This window comes from Carassius gibelio, chromosome A1, assembly GCF_023724105.1.
Source record: "Carassius gibelio isolate Cgi1373 ecotype wild population from Czech Republic chromosome A1, carGib1.2-hapl.c, whole genome shotgun sequence".
Lineage (NCBI taxonomy): Eukaryota > Metazoa > Chordata > Actinopteri > Cypriniformes > Cyprinidae > Carassius > Carassius gibelio.
The window spans coordinates 18,710,421-18,723,649 of record NC_068371.1 but is presented as its reverse complement, the minus strand read 5'-3'; the positions used below and the strand labels follow the sequence as shown (position 1 = coordinate 18,723,649).

The 13,229-nt window shown below is 36.4% G+C and overlaps 1 long non-coding RNA gene across 1 annotated transcript; it reads right to left on the bottom strand.

Annotated features, from left to right (window-relative positions):
• Positions 1 to 7,058: 7,058 nt before the first annotated feature.
• LOC128015355 (uncharacterized) lies at positions 7,059 to 12,510 on the bottom strand. The gene is made up of 2 exons (XR_008183875.1): positions 12,082 to 12,510; positions 7,059 to 7,371 (listed from the first exon to the last, which is right to left on the bottom strand). It is a non-coding gene; the product is annotated as an uncharacterized LOC128015355 (long non-coding RNA).
• Positions 12,511 to 13,229: the final 719 nt, after the last annotated feature.

Genomic DNA, 13,229 nt, shown 5'->3' with positions numbered 1-13,229 from the left:
TTGCGTATGCTTCTTTGGAATGAAATTAAGACAACATATAACAGTTATAAAGGTTAAAGAGACAGTGTTGTATGATAAATTGCATTTACGACCACTAGATGTCACTGGAAGACCACTAATGGGCTCACTAAAGACTAAAACATTACAGTTCATTGTCTCGATGATTGATTCATCTAGAAAAATATATATTACTATTATTTAATATTACTGTTCAAGCATTTAAGATCACATTGAGTGAAAGTTCAACAATTTATTCATACATGTATATCAAATGTTTACTATTATGTCAGAATATGAATGCAATGAAACCTGACATAGAAATGTAAGAAAAGAAGTCTTTCTGTGAGTTGTGTGTCACCTATAATTTATTTCAAATATCTACATACAACAAAATGTGTGGGCATGTACTTCTCTGTGTGTGTGTGTGTGCGTAATCATGCTTATTGATTATTCATATAATAGTTGAACCATTTCATTTCTGTGTGTGAGTGTCTGTGAGCCTATTCTCCATGTTAGACAATGGCACACACAAGTTTGGCTTAATTACAACAAAGCTTTGCAGAGATATAGCCTCAGACTCATTTTGTGAAGATGCCTGACATCTGAAGCAGCGCTGTACAAAAACGGTTTCGTCTATTGACACGAAATCCATAACTTTTTGTCAGCACGGTCTGAAGATGATCTGATTCAATTTTGGTGAAAATCAGACAAACGGTTGAGGATGAGTTTAAAAAAAAAGGTTTTCAACATGAATCAAAATGGCGGACAGGAAGTTTTGCTTAATATGACATAATTGGTATGTATGTTGTCGGCATGTCCCAAGGAACATTTTGAGACATGTTTCATGATAATAGGCTAATGCAATCAAAAGTTATTAGCATTATTGGAAATGTAATAATTAGCGGTTATTGATTGGTTTATTACTCTTGACCAATAGGTGGCACTGTGACCAAAATGATGTGGCGTGGTCAATGTGATGTGACAATGTCACATATTAAGTTTTGTGTAAATATCTCCAACCTTTGCAGAGATACAGCCTCAGATGCAGTTTGGCATCTTTCCAGCAAATTCGTTGGTACGCTAATTGAAAACGGTTACGTGTATCGACACAAATTCCATAACTTTTTGCCAGCATGGTCTGAAGATGATCCAAATCAAATTTGGTGAAAATCTGAGCAACGGTCTAGGAGGAGTTCGAAAAAGTAGGTTTTCAACATGAATCAAAATGGCGGACAGAAAATTTTGCCAAAATTGACAAATGGGGTATCAGTGTTCTCGGCATGACCCAAGGAATCTATCAACATCAGTTTTGTTACAATAGGCTAATGTATGCAAAAGTTATTAGCATTTTTCGAAAAATCGTTATAACTATTGACCACAAGGTGGCGCTGCCCCCAATTTTTTTGTGTACATTCAGGGCATGGAGCCGGACATTTTTGTAATTATTTGCGAAACGATACAGAACTTCATTCTTAAGATACAGCAATTTACAACTAAATTCAAAATGGCCGACGCCCAAAATGGCCGAATTGGGAAAATTTGGTATCATTCGACTCGGAATGATTCACTGAATCTAAAGACACCACTTTTGTGATTTTTGGCAAAACCGTTCAGAAGTTATGAGCAAAAACATGCATTTTTCATATCTCCTGACCACTAGGGGGCACAGCGCCGAAACACTGCAGGTAGTCCCAGGGAATGGTTGTTATAAGACCCACCAAGATTGGTCTCAATAGGCCAAACCGTTGCGGAGATATAGCCTCACATTCACGTTTGCGTGCTTTTCGAAGAATTCGTTCATGAGCTATTCGGAAACGGTTTGAGAAATCAACTTGAATTCCATAACTTTTTGCCAGCATGGTCTGAAGATTATCTGATTCAATTTTCGTGACAATGGGTGCAACGGCCTAGGACGAGTTCGAAAAAGTAGGTTTTACGAACAATTGACGATAGCGAAAAAACTAAACCTTGCGATTTTTGAATTTCGGTGTCCATTCGACTCGGCATGAGCCAAGGAATCACAGGAAAAAAGAATTTTCATTTTGTGGCTTACGGTTCAAGAGTTATTAGCATCAAGTTTTTGAAAGTTTAGACAATTGGTGGCGCTAGAGAGTTTGAGTTAGAGACTTCAAATTTGCTACGGTTAATGTTCAGACAGTCCTCTATTAGTGTGCCAAATTATACAACTTTCCCGCAATCGGTTCTATGGGCTACCATAGACTTGGGGTGGAAGAAGAAGAGGAACAAATATAGCTGCAAGCAGCAATCACGGGGCCAAGCATTCCAGCGGCAACATCAGGAGCTAAGCATATGTAGCATCAGACCAAATGCAACAATGAATAATGAAATTAATAATTGCATGATTGTAATTGAAATGGCTGAAAATCGTTAATAAAAGTTCCACAGCGAGGAGCTAAGCATGGCATGGAGCATCAGACCAAATGCAACGAGTAAGAAAAGCAATTATTGGAAGAGTGTAATTGAAACAGCCAGTAAAACTCCAGTAAAATGATGCATTATCATTTTTGGAAAATAGGTGGCGCTGTAATCAAATCGCTTTGTTGTGTTCTGTGGGAGGTGACAATGTTGTGGGCAATTTCTTTCAAAATACTTACAGACCTTTAGGGCAATGAGTCGAACATGCCCACCGAGTTTCGTTCCGATCGACTTCCATTAACCTTGTCAAATAGGTGCTTAAAGTTGTTTGGCCAATGGCGGCCATGTTTTTTAAGATAAGTGAAATTCCTCATAGAGCACTTGTGCCACATTGGGCCATATCAATTTTCAAGTTGATTGGATCAACGGTTGCTTAGTTATAGCCATTTGATTTTTTTTCATCCTGTAGCGCCACTAAGTGGCAGATATGGAAAAAAAATAATAATTTGACTAAAGTTTTTGTTCATGCATATGAGTTCTGAGTTTGGTGAAGATATCTCATTTTGTTCCCGAGTTATAGCCTTTTTCGTAAAATTGGTCCACGAATTTGAATGTTTTGGGTCACCTGGTTTTTTGTTCAGTCTTGATCAAACCACTGCAATAATATTCTCTGGTCTCTCTAGATCAATAATTTTCAAAAATATGTTGCATTTTGTCCTTTGGTTAGCTATAAGAGGTCATTTAGGAAAGGGCCGTGGCCACATGTAACCTAAAGCCTATAAAACTGAAACAAAAACTCAAAACTTTATGAAACTTGGTTATAACATGTGAAAGATGACCCACCAAGCATGCAAAGTTTCATTAAGATCAGAAAATAGCTGGTGCTATAACAGTTAAAATGGCCTAAAAAACAAAAGATTTCTGTTGTGAATGGCATTAAACTGCAAAAAAAAAAGGGGTAATATAATCACACATGCATTAGATCTGTATTTTTTCTAAACAATCATGCAAAATTTAACAGAGATTAGGTAAAAAAGAACACTGTAATATTTATAAAGCTTCAAAACCCAGTGTTGAATAAAAAATTGCAATTATAACCACTAGATGTCACCGGAAGACCACTAATGAGCTCACTAAAGACTAAAACATTACAGTTTATGGGCTTGTTGAGGGATTCATCTAGAAAAAATGTATATTACTATTATTTAATATTACTGTTCAAGCATTTCAGATCACATTGAGTCAAAGTTTACCAATTTATTCATACAGATATATCTAATGTTTATAATTATGCCAGATTATGATTGCAATGAAACCTGAAAAATGACATAGAAGCCCATAAAAACAGAAGACTTGCAATAGGTTTTATCACCCATCATTTATTTTAATTATCTATATATATAACAAAATGTGTGCATCTGTGTGTGGGTTTAAGCATGCTTATTGAGTATTAATATAGTAGTTTAAACATTTCATGTTTGTGTGTGTCTGTAATTCTGTTCTATTCTTTTACTGTCAGCCATATCTAGGTTATTTAAAATCAGTGCAGTACTATTATCTAGACTGTGAAATTATACATAAATTGCGTATGCTTCTTTGGAATGAAATTAAGACAACATATAACAGTTATAAAGGTTAAAGAGACAGTGTTGTATGATAAATTGCATTTACGACCACTAGATGTCACTGGAAGACCACTAATGGGCTCACTAAAGACTAAAACATTACAGTTCATTGTCTCGATGATTGATTCATCTAGAAAAATATATATTACTATTATTTAATATTACTGTTCAAGCATTTAAGATCACATTGAGTGAAAGTTCAACAATTTATTCATACATGTATATCAAATGTTTACTATTATGTCAGAATATGAATGCAATGAAACCTGACATAGAAATGTAAGAAAAGAAGTCTTTCTGTGAGTTGTGTGTCACCTATAATTTATTTCAAATATCTACATACAACAAAATGTGTGGGCATGTACTTCTCTGTGTGTGTGTGTGTGTGTAATCATGCTTATTGATTATTCATATAATAGTTGAACCATTTCATTTCTGTGTGTGAGTGTCTGTGAGCCTATTCTCCATGTTAGACAATGGCACACACAAGTTTGGCTTAATTACAACAAAGCTTTGCAGAGATATAGCCTCAGACTCATTTTGTGAAGATGCCTGACATCTGAAGCAGCGCTGTACAAAAACGGTTTCGTCTATTGACACGAAATCCATAACTTTTTGTCAGCACGGTCTGAAGATGATCTGATTCAATTTTGGTGAAAATCAGACAAACGGTTGAGGATGAGTTTAAAAAAAAAGGTTTTCAACATGAATCAAAATGGCGGACAGGAAGTTTTGCTTAATATGACATAATTGGTATGTATGTTGTCGGCATGTCCCAAGGAACATTTTGAGACATGTTTCATGATAATAGGCTAATGCAATCAAAAGTTATTAGCATTATTGGAAATGTAATAATTAGCGGTTATTGATTGGTTTATTACTCTTGACCAATAGGTGGCACTGTGACCAAAATGATGTGGCGTGGTCAATGTGATGTGACAATGTCACATATTAAGTTTTGTGTAAATATCTCCAACCTTTGCAGAGATACAGCCTCAGATGCAGTTTGGCATCTTTCCAGCAAATTCGTTGGTACGCTAATTGAAAACGGTTACGTGTATCGACACAAATTCCATAACTTTTTGCCAGCATGGTCTGAAGATGATCCAAATCAAATTTGGTGAAAATCTGAGCAACGGTCTAGGAGGAGTTCGAAAAAGTAGGTTTTCAACATGAATCAAAATGGCGGACAGAAAATTTTGCCAAAATTGACAAATGGGGTATCAGTGTTCTCGGCATGACCCAAGGAATCTATCAACATCAGTTTTGTTACAATAGGCTAATGTATGCAAAAGTTATTAGCATTTTTCGAAAAATCGTTATAACTATTGACCACAAGGTGGCGCTGCCCCCAATTTTTTTGTGTACATTCAGGGCATGGAGCCGGACATTTTTGTAATTATTTGCGAAACGATACAGAACTTCATTCTTAAGATACAGCAATTTACAACTAAATTCAAAATGGCCGACGCCCAAAATGGCCGAATTGGGAAAATTCGGTATCATTCGACTCGGAATGATTCACTGAATCTAAAGACACCACTTTTGTGATTTTTGGCAAAACCGTTCAGAAGTTATGAGCAAAAACATGCATTTTTCATATCTCCTGACCACTAGGGGGCACAGCGCCGAAACACTGCAGGTAGTCCCAGGGAATGGTTGTTATAAGACCCACCAAGATTGGTCTCAATAGGCCAAACCGTTGCGGAGATATAGCCTCACATTCACGTTTGCGTGCTTTTCGAAGAATTCGTTCATGAGCTATTCGGAAACGGTTTGAGAAATCAACTTGAATTCCATAACTTTTTGCCAGCATGGTCTGAAGATTATCTGATTCAATTTTCGTGACAATGGGTGCAACGGCCTAGGACGAGTTCGAAAAAGTAGGTTTTACGAACAATTGACGATAGCGAAAAAACTAAACCTTGCGATTTTTGAATTTCGGTGTCCATTCGACTCGGCATGAGCCAAGGAATCACAGGAAAAAAGAATTTTCATTTTGTGGCTTACGGTTCAAGAGTTATTAGCATCAAGTTTTTGAAAGTTTAGACAATTGGTGGCGCTAGAGAGTTTGAGTTAGAGACTTCAAATTTGCTACGGTTAATGTTCAGACAGTCCTCTATTAGTGTGCCAAATTATACAACTTTCCCGCAATCGGTTCTATGGGCTACCATAGACTTGGGGTGGAAGAAGAAGAGGAAGAATAATAACGCCAACAAACACAATAGGTGCCTTCGCACCTTCGGTGCTTGGCCCCTAATAATTAAAGCTGCAAGCAGCATTTTACCGGGGTTCAAGCATTTAAGGCATCTGAGGTGGTCAGAGCCAACCTGGATGTTTGGATGACATTTAAACACATCCAAAATGGAGAACAGGTTAACAGACAGACACACACACTGAAAGTAAATGATTAGACTAATATATGTATACTCTATAAGCATATGCACACACACACACACACAAAGACACACATACATGCACAAACATTTTGTTGCAGATATAGGTATTTGAAATAAGTGATAGGTGACATAAAATTATTGCAAGTCTTCTCTTTTTCAGAGTTTAGATGTCATTTTCAGGTTAAACTGTAATCATAATGTGGCAAAATTGTAAAAACTGATACATCTGTATAAACAAAATGGAAAACATCAATTCAATGAGATTTAAAATGTTATAACAGTTAATTTATTAATGTTTTGGCATGAATTCATGAAAACAGTACTGTTTAACTAGCTGAATGAGCCCATTAGTGGTCTTCCGCTGCCATCTAGTGGTTATAAATTGCATTTACTCAAACAACACTGTGTTTTAAAACATAACTGTTATAGTGTTGTAATTTTTTTTTGCCCAATCTCTCTTAAATTTTGCATGCTTGTTTAGAATGAAATCATGCATTATTTTAACACAGTTTTGATAATTTGTGGGCTTTCTGTTTGTATAAATAGGCCTTTGTGTACACTATGCAAATAACATATTATAAAATTATTGGTTTATAGTTGTCCAAATGCAATTGTTCAACATGTTTTTGATAATTATTGACCTTCAGAGTCTAGAGAATTGTACTTCAGTGGTTTTATTGATTTTCATCTTAAACCGTATCACAAGTATGCCAAAGTAACTTTTTTAAATAATCTTGAATATTTAATTAACAGCTTTATTGACAACATTGGTCCAAGAGGCAAAGTTGTTCAGAATGAGGAGATTTATCATATGATATGAAGATTTAGTGTTTTTGAGTGAATATATGAACATTTTCAAACAATTTGAGGCCATTTACCATATAAATCTTGTGTTTTGAGACCTTTTCTACTGTTATAGCGCCACCTATGGTCTGATCTCCATGAAACTTTGCATGCTTGTTAAGAGTCACCTGCTACATGATTTCACTGAGTTTCATAAAGTTTTGAGTTTTCCTTTAGGTTTTATAGGCTTTGGGGTATGTTTGGCCACACCCCTTTTTCTAAATTACCCCGTTACAGCTAACCAAAGGACAAAATTCAACATTTTTTAAATAATTATTGATCTAGAGAGTCCACAGAATATTACTGCAGTGGTTTGGTTCCGATTGGGCAAAAAACCTAGGACTAGTTCGCAAAAGTAGATTTTTAACATATTTGTGAATAACAATTGAACGATTTGATTGACAGCAATGGTTCTTGAGGCAAAGTTGTGCATTACGAGGGGATCTATCAAATGATATGCATATTGTGTTGATATGTGAAACACCACGTGATTACAGAGCCATAAAACTCGTTAGCGCCAACTAGTGGCCGATTTCTTTCAAAATTCTTACAGACCTTAAGGTTCATGAGTTGAACGTACCCAGCGAGTTTCGTTCCGATCAACATCCGTTAACCCTTTCAAATAGGTGCTTAAAATTGTTTGGCCAATGGCGGCCATGTTTTTTTGAGATATGCAAATTTCCTCATAGGTACTTGTGCCCCTTCAGACCAAGACATTGCAAACCGATTTTCAAGTCGATCGAGCCAACGGTTGCCTAGTTATAGCAATTTATGTGTTTTTTCTATCTTATAGCGCCCCCAAGTGGCAGAGATGCGCAATTTTTTTGATTTGACCAAAGATTGAGCTCATACATATGTGTACCAATTTTGGTGAACATATCTCATTCCGTTCAAGAGTTATAGTCAAAATAGCATTTGGCTAACGTTAGCATAGATGCTTTTTGGTGTACTGTTTCGCGTAAGAATTGAAATTTCAACCTTTTTTTAATAATTATTGATATTGAGTGTCCAGGGAATGTTTCTGAAGTGGTTTGGTTCTGATTGGTTGAAAATCCTAGGACTAGTTCGCAAAAGTAGGTTTCAGATATAGCTCGATTTTGCGAGAAAACGGTGCGTCGTAGACCCCAAAAAGGCGCCATTCACTTTTGTTCGGGCTAACCCAAGGATTGCAACAATGCCATGTTTTTGAGTCTACGGCTAACGGTATACAATTTACGGCCAAAAATGTCCAAAATTTTTGTTTATTGCGCTGTAGCGCCCCCGTTAGGCCGATTGGGCTGAGACTTTGATACCTTCTCCCCAAATTGAGCTCTACGATCTGTCCAAATTTCAGCTCTCTAGGCCTTACGGTTTGGGCTGCACGTTCAGTTTTACGGCGGAAGAATAATAATAATAATAATTAAAGCTGCAAGCAGCATTTTACGGGGTTCAAGCATTTAAGGCCTCTGAGGTGGTCTTGGCTAACCTGGATGCATGGATGACAGTTAAAGACATCCAAAATGAAGAATAGGCTGGCAGACAGACACAAACACTGAAATTAAATGATTAAACTAGTTTTTAACAGTTTAGATGTCATTTTCAGGTTAAACTGTAATCACAATGTGGCAAAATTGTAAAAACTGATATATCTGTATGAACAAAATGGAAAGCATTGACTCAATGAGATTTAAAATGTTATAACAGTTAATTTTTTTTATGTTTTGGCATGAATTAATGAATCCTTTCAACAGTACTGTTCAACTTTGCTGAATGAGCCCATTAGTGGTCTCCCGCTGCCATCTAGTGGTTCTAAATTGCATTTACTCAAGCAACACTGTGTTTTTAAATATAACTGTTATAGTGTTGTTATTTTTTTTGACCAATCTCTCTTAAATTTTGCATGCTTGTTTAGAATGAAATGATGCATTATTTTACACAGTTTTGATAATTTGTGGGCTTTCTGTTTGTATTAATAGGCCTTAGTGTACACTATGCAAATAACATATTATAAAATTACTGGTTTATAGTTGTCCAAATGCAACTGTTCAACATGTTTTTGATAATTATTGACCTTCAGAGTCTAGAGAATTGTACTTCAGTGGTTTTATTGATTTTCAGCTTATACCCTATCACTAGTTTGCCAAAGTAACTTTTTGAAATAATCTTGAATATTTAATTAACAGCTTTATTGACAACATTGGTCCCAGAGGCAAAGTTGTTCAGAATGAGGAGATCTATCATATGATATGAAGATCTAGTGTTTTTGAGTGAATATATGAGCATTTTCAAACAATTTGAGGCCATTTACCATATAAATCTTGTGTTTTGAGACCTTTTCTACTGTTATAGCGCCACCTATGGTGCGATCTCCATGAAACTTTGCATGCTTGTTAAGAGTTACCTGTTACATGTTCTCACCACGTTTCATAAAGTTTTGAGTTTTCGTTTAGGTTTTATAGGCTTTGGGGTATGTTTGGCCACACCCCTTTTCTTAATTACCCATTTAACGCTAACCAAAGTACAAAATTGAACATTTTTTTGATAATTATTGATCTAGACAGTCCACAGAATATTACTGCAGTGGTTTGGTTCCGATCGGACAAAAAACCTAGGACTAGTTCGCAAAAGTAGTTTTTTAACATATTTGTGAATAACAATTGAACGATTTGATTGACAGCAATGGTTCTTGAGGCAAAGTTGTGCATTATGAGGAGATCTATCAAATGATATGCATATTGTGTTGATATGTGAAACACCACGTGATTACAGAGCCATAAAACTCGTTAGCGCCAACTAGTGGCCGATTTCTTTCAAAATTCTTACAGACCTTAAGGTTCATGAGTCGAACGTACCCAGCGAGTTTCGTTCCGAACAACATCCGTTAACCCTTTCAAATAGGTGCTTAAAATTGTTTGGCCAATGGCAGCCATGTTTTTTGAGATATGCAAATGTCCTCATAGGTACTTGTGCCCCTTCAGACCAAGACACTGCATACCAATTTTCAAGTCGATCGAGCCAACGGTTGCCTAGTTATAGCCATTTATGTGTTTTTTAAATCTTATTGCGCCCCCAAGTGGCAGAGATGCGCAATTTTTTTTTATTTGACCAAAGATTGAGCTCATACATATGTGTACCAAGTTTGGTCAAGATATCTCATTCCGTTCAAGAGTTATAGTCAAAATAACATTTGGCTAACGTTAGCATAGACGCTTTTTGGCGTACTGTTTCGCGTAAGAATCGAAATTTCAACTTTTTTTTGATAATTATTTATATTGAGTGTCCAGGGAATATTTCTGCAGTGGTTTCGTTCCGATTGGTTGAAAATCCTAGGACTAGTTCGCAAAAGTAGGTTTCGGATATAGCTCGATTTTGCGAGAAAACGGTGCGTCGTAGAGCAAAAAATGCAGCTGTGCACTTTTGTTCGGGCTAACCCAAGGATTGCAACGATGCCTTGTTTTTGAGTCTACGGCTAACGGTTTACGACCTGCGGCCAAAAATGTCAAAAATTTTAGTTTTTTGCGCTGTAGCGCCCCCGTTAGGCCGATTGGGCCGGTTCTTTGTATCTGAGTAGCGAGCAAGACTACTACCATCTGACCAAGTTTCAGCTCTCTAGGCCTTACGGTTTGGGCTGCACGTTCAGTTTTAAGGCGGAAAAATAATAATAATAATAAAAATCTTAACAATTACAATAGGGTTTCAGCACTGCGTGCTTGAACCCCTAATTAAAGCTGCAAGCAGCATTTACCGGGGTTCAAGCACATTAAGGCCTCCGAGGTGGTCTGAGCCAACCTGGATGCATGGATGACAGTTAAACACATCCAAAATGGAGAACAGGGTAACAGACAGACACACACACTGGAAGTAAATGATTAGACTAATATATGTATACTCTATAAGCATATGCACACACACACACACACACACACACACACACACACACACACACACACACAGAAAGACACACATATACATGCACAAACATTTTGTTGCAGATATAGGTATTTGAAATAAGTGATAGGTGACAATAAACTTATTGCAAGTCTTCTCTTTTTAAGAGTTTAGTTGTCATTTTCAGTTTAAACTGTAATCATAATGTGGCAAAATTGTAAAAACTGATATATCAGTATGAACAAAATGGAAAACATTGACTCAATGAGTTTACAAATGTTATAACAGTTAATTTATTAATGTTTTGGCATGTATTCATGAAAACAGTACTGTTTAACTTACCTGAATGAGCCCATTAGTGGTCTTCCGCTGCCATCTAGTGGTTATAAATTGCATTTACTCAAACAACACTGTTTTTAAACATAACTGTTATAGTGTTATTTTTTTGCCCAATCTCTCTTAAATTTTGCATGCCTGTTTAGAAAGAAATCATGCATTATTTTACACAGTTTTGATAATTTGTGGGCTTTCTGTTTGTATTAATAGGCCTTTGTGTACACTATGCAAATAACATATTATAAAATCACTGGTTTACAGTTGTCCAAATGCAATTGTTCAACATGTTTTTGATAATTATTGACCTTCAGAGTCTAGAGAATTGTACTTCAGTGGTTTTATTGATTTTCATCTGAAACCCTATCACTAGTATGCCAAAGTAACTTTTTAAAATAATCTTGAATATTTAATTAACAGCTTTATAGACAACGTTGGTCCCAGAGGCAAAGTTGTTCAGAATGAGGAGATTTATCAAATGATATGAAGATTTAGTGTTTTTGAGTGAATATATGAGCATTTTCAAACAATTTGAGGCCATTTACCATATAAATCTTTTGTTTTGAGACCTTTTCTACTGTTATAGCGCCACCTATGGTCCGATCTCCATGAAACTTTGCATGCTTGTTAAGAGTCACCTGTTACATGATTTCACTGAGTTTCATAAAGTTTTGAGTTTTCCTTTAGGTTTTATAGGCTTTGGGGTATGTTTGGCCACACCCCTTTTTCTAAATTACCCCTTTACAGCTAACCAAAGGACAAAATTCAACATTTTGTTAATAATTATTGATCTAGAGAGTCCACAGAATATTACTGCAGTGGTTTGGTTCCGATCGGGCAAAAAACCTAGGACTAGTTCGCAAAAGTAGGTTTTTAACATATTTGTGAATAACAATTGAACGATTTGATTGACAGCAATGGTTCTTGAGGCAAAGTTGTGCATTATGAGGAGATCTATCAAATGATATGCATATTGTGTTGATATGTGAAACACCACGTGATTACAGAGCCATAAAACTCGTTAGCACCAACTAGTGGCCGATTTCTTTCAAAATTCTTACAGACCTTAAGGTTCATGAGTGGAACGTACCCAGCGAGATTCGTTCCGATCAACATCCGTTAACCCTTTCAAATAGGTGCTTAAAATTGTTTGGCCAATGGCGGCCATGTTTTTTGAGATATGCAAATGTCCTCATAGGTACTTGTGACCCTTCAGACCAAGACACTGCATACCAATTTTCAAGTCGATCGAGCCAACGGTTGCCTAGTTATAGCAATTTATGTGTTTTTTCTATCTTATTGCGCCCCCAAGTGGCAGAGATGCGCAATTTTTTTGATTTGACCAAAGATTGAGCTCATACATATGTGTACCGAGTTTGGTGAAATTATCTCATTCCGTTCAAGAGTTATAGTCAAAATAGCATTTGGCTAACGTTAGCATAGACGCTTTTTGGCGTACTGTTTCGCGTAAGAATTGAAATTTCAACTTTTTTTTGATAATTATTGATATTGAGTGTCCAGGGAATATTTATGAAGTGGTTTGGTTCTGATTGGTTGAAAATCCTAGGACTAGTTTGCAAAAGTAGGTTTCGGATATAGCTCGATTTTGCGAGAAAACGGTGCGTCGTAGAGCAAAAAATGCAGTTTGCACTTTTGTTCGGGCTAACCCAAGGATTGCAACGATGCCTTGTTTTTGAGTCTACGGCTAACGGTTTACGATCTGCGGCCAAAAATGTCCAAAATTTTAGTTTTTTGCGCTGTAGCGCCCCCGTTAGGCCGATTGGGC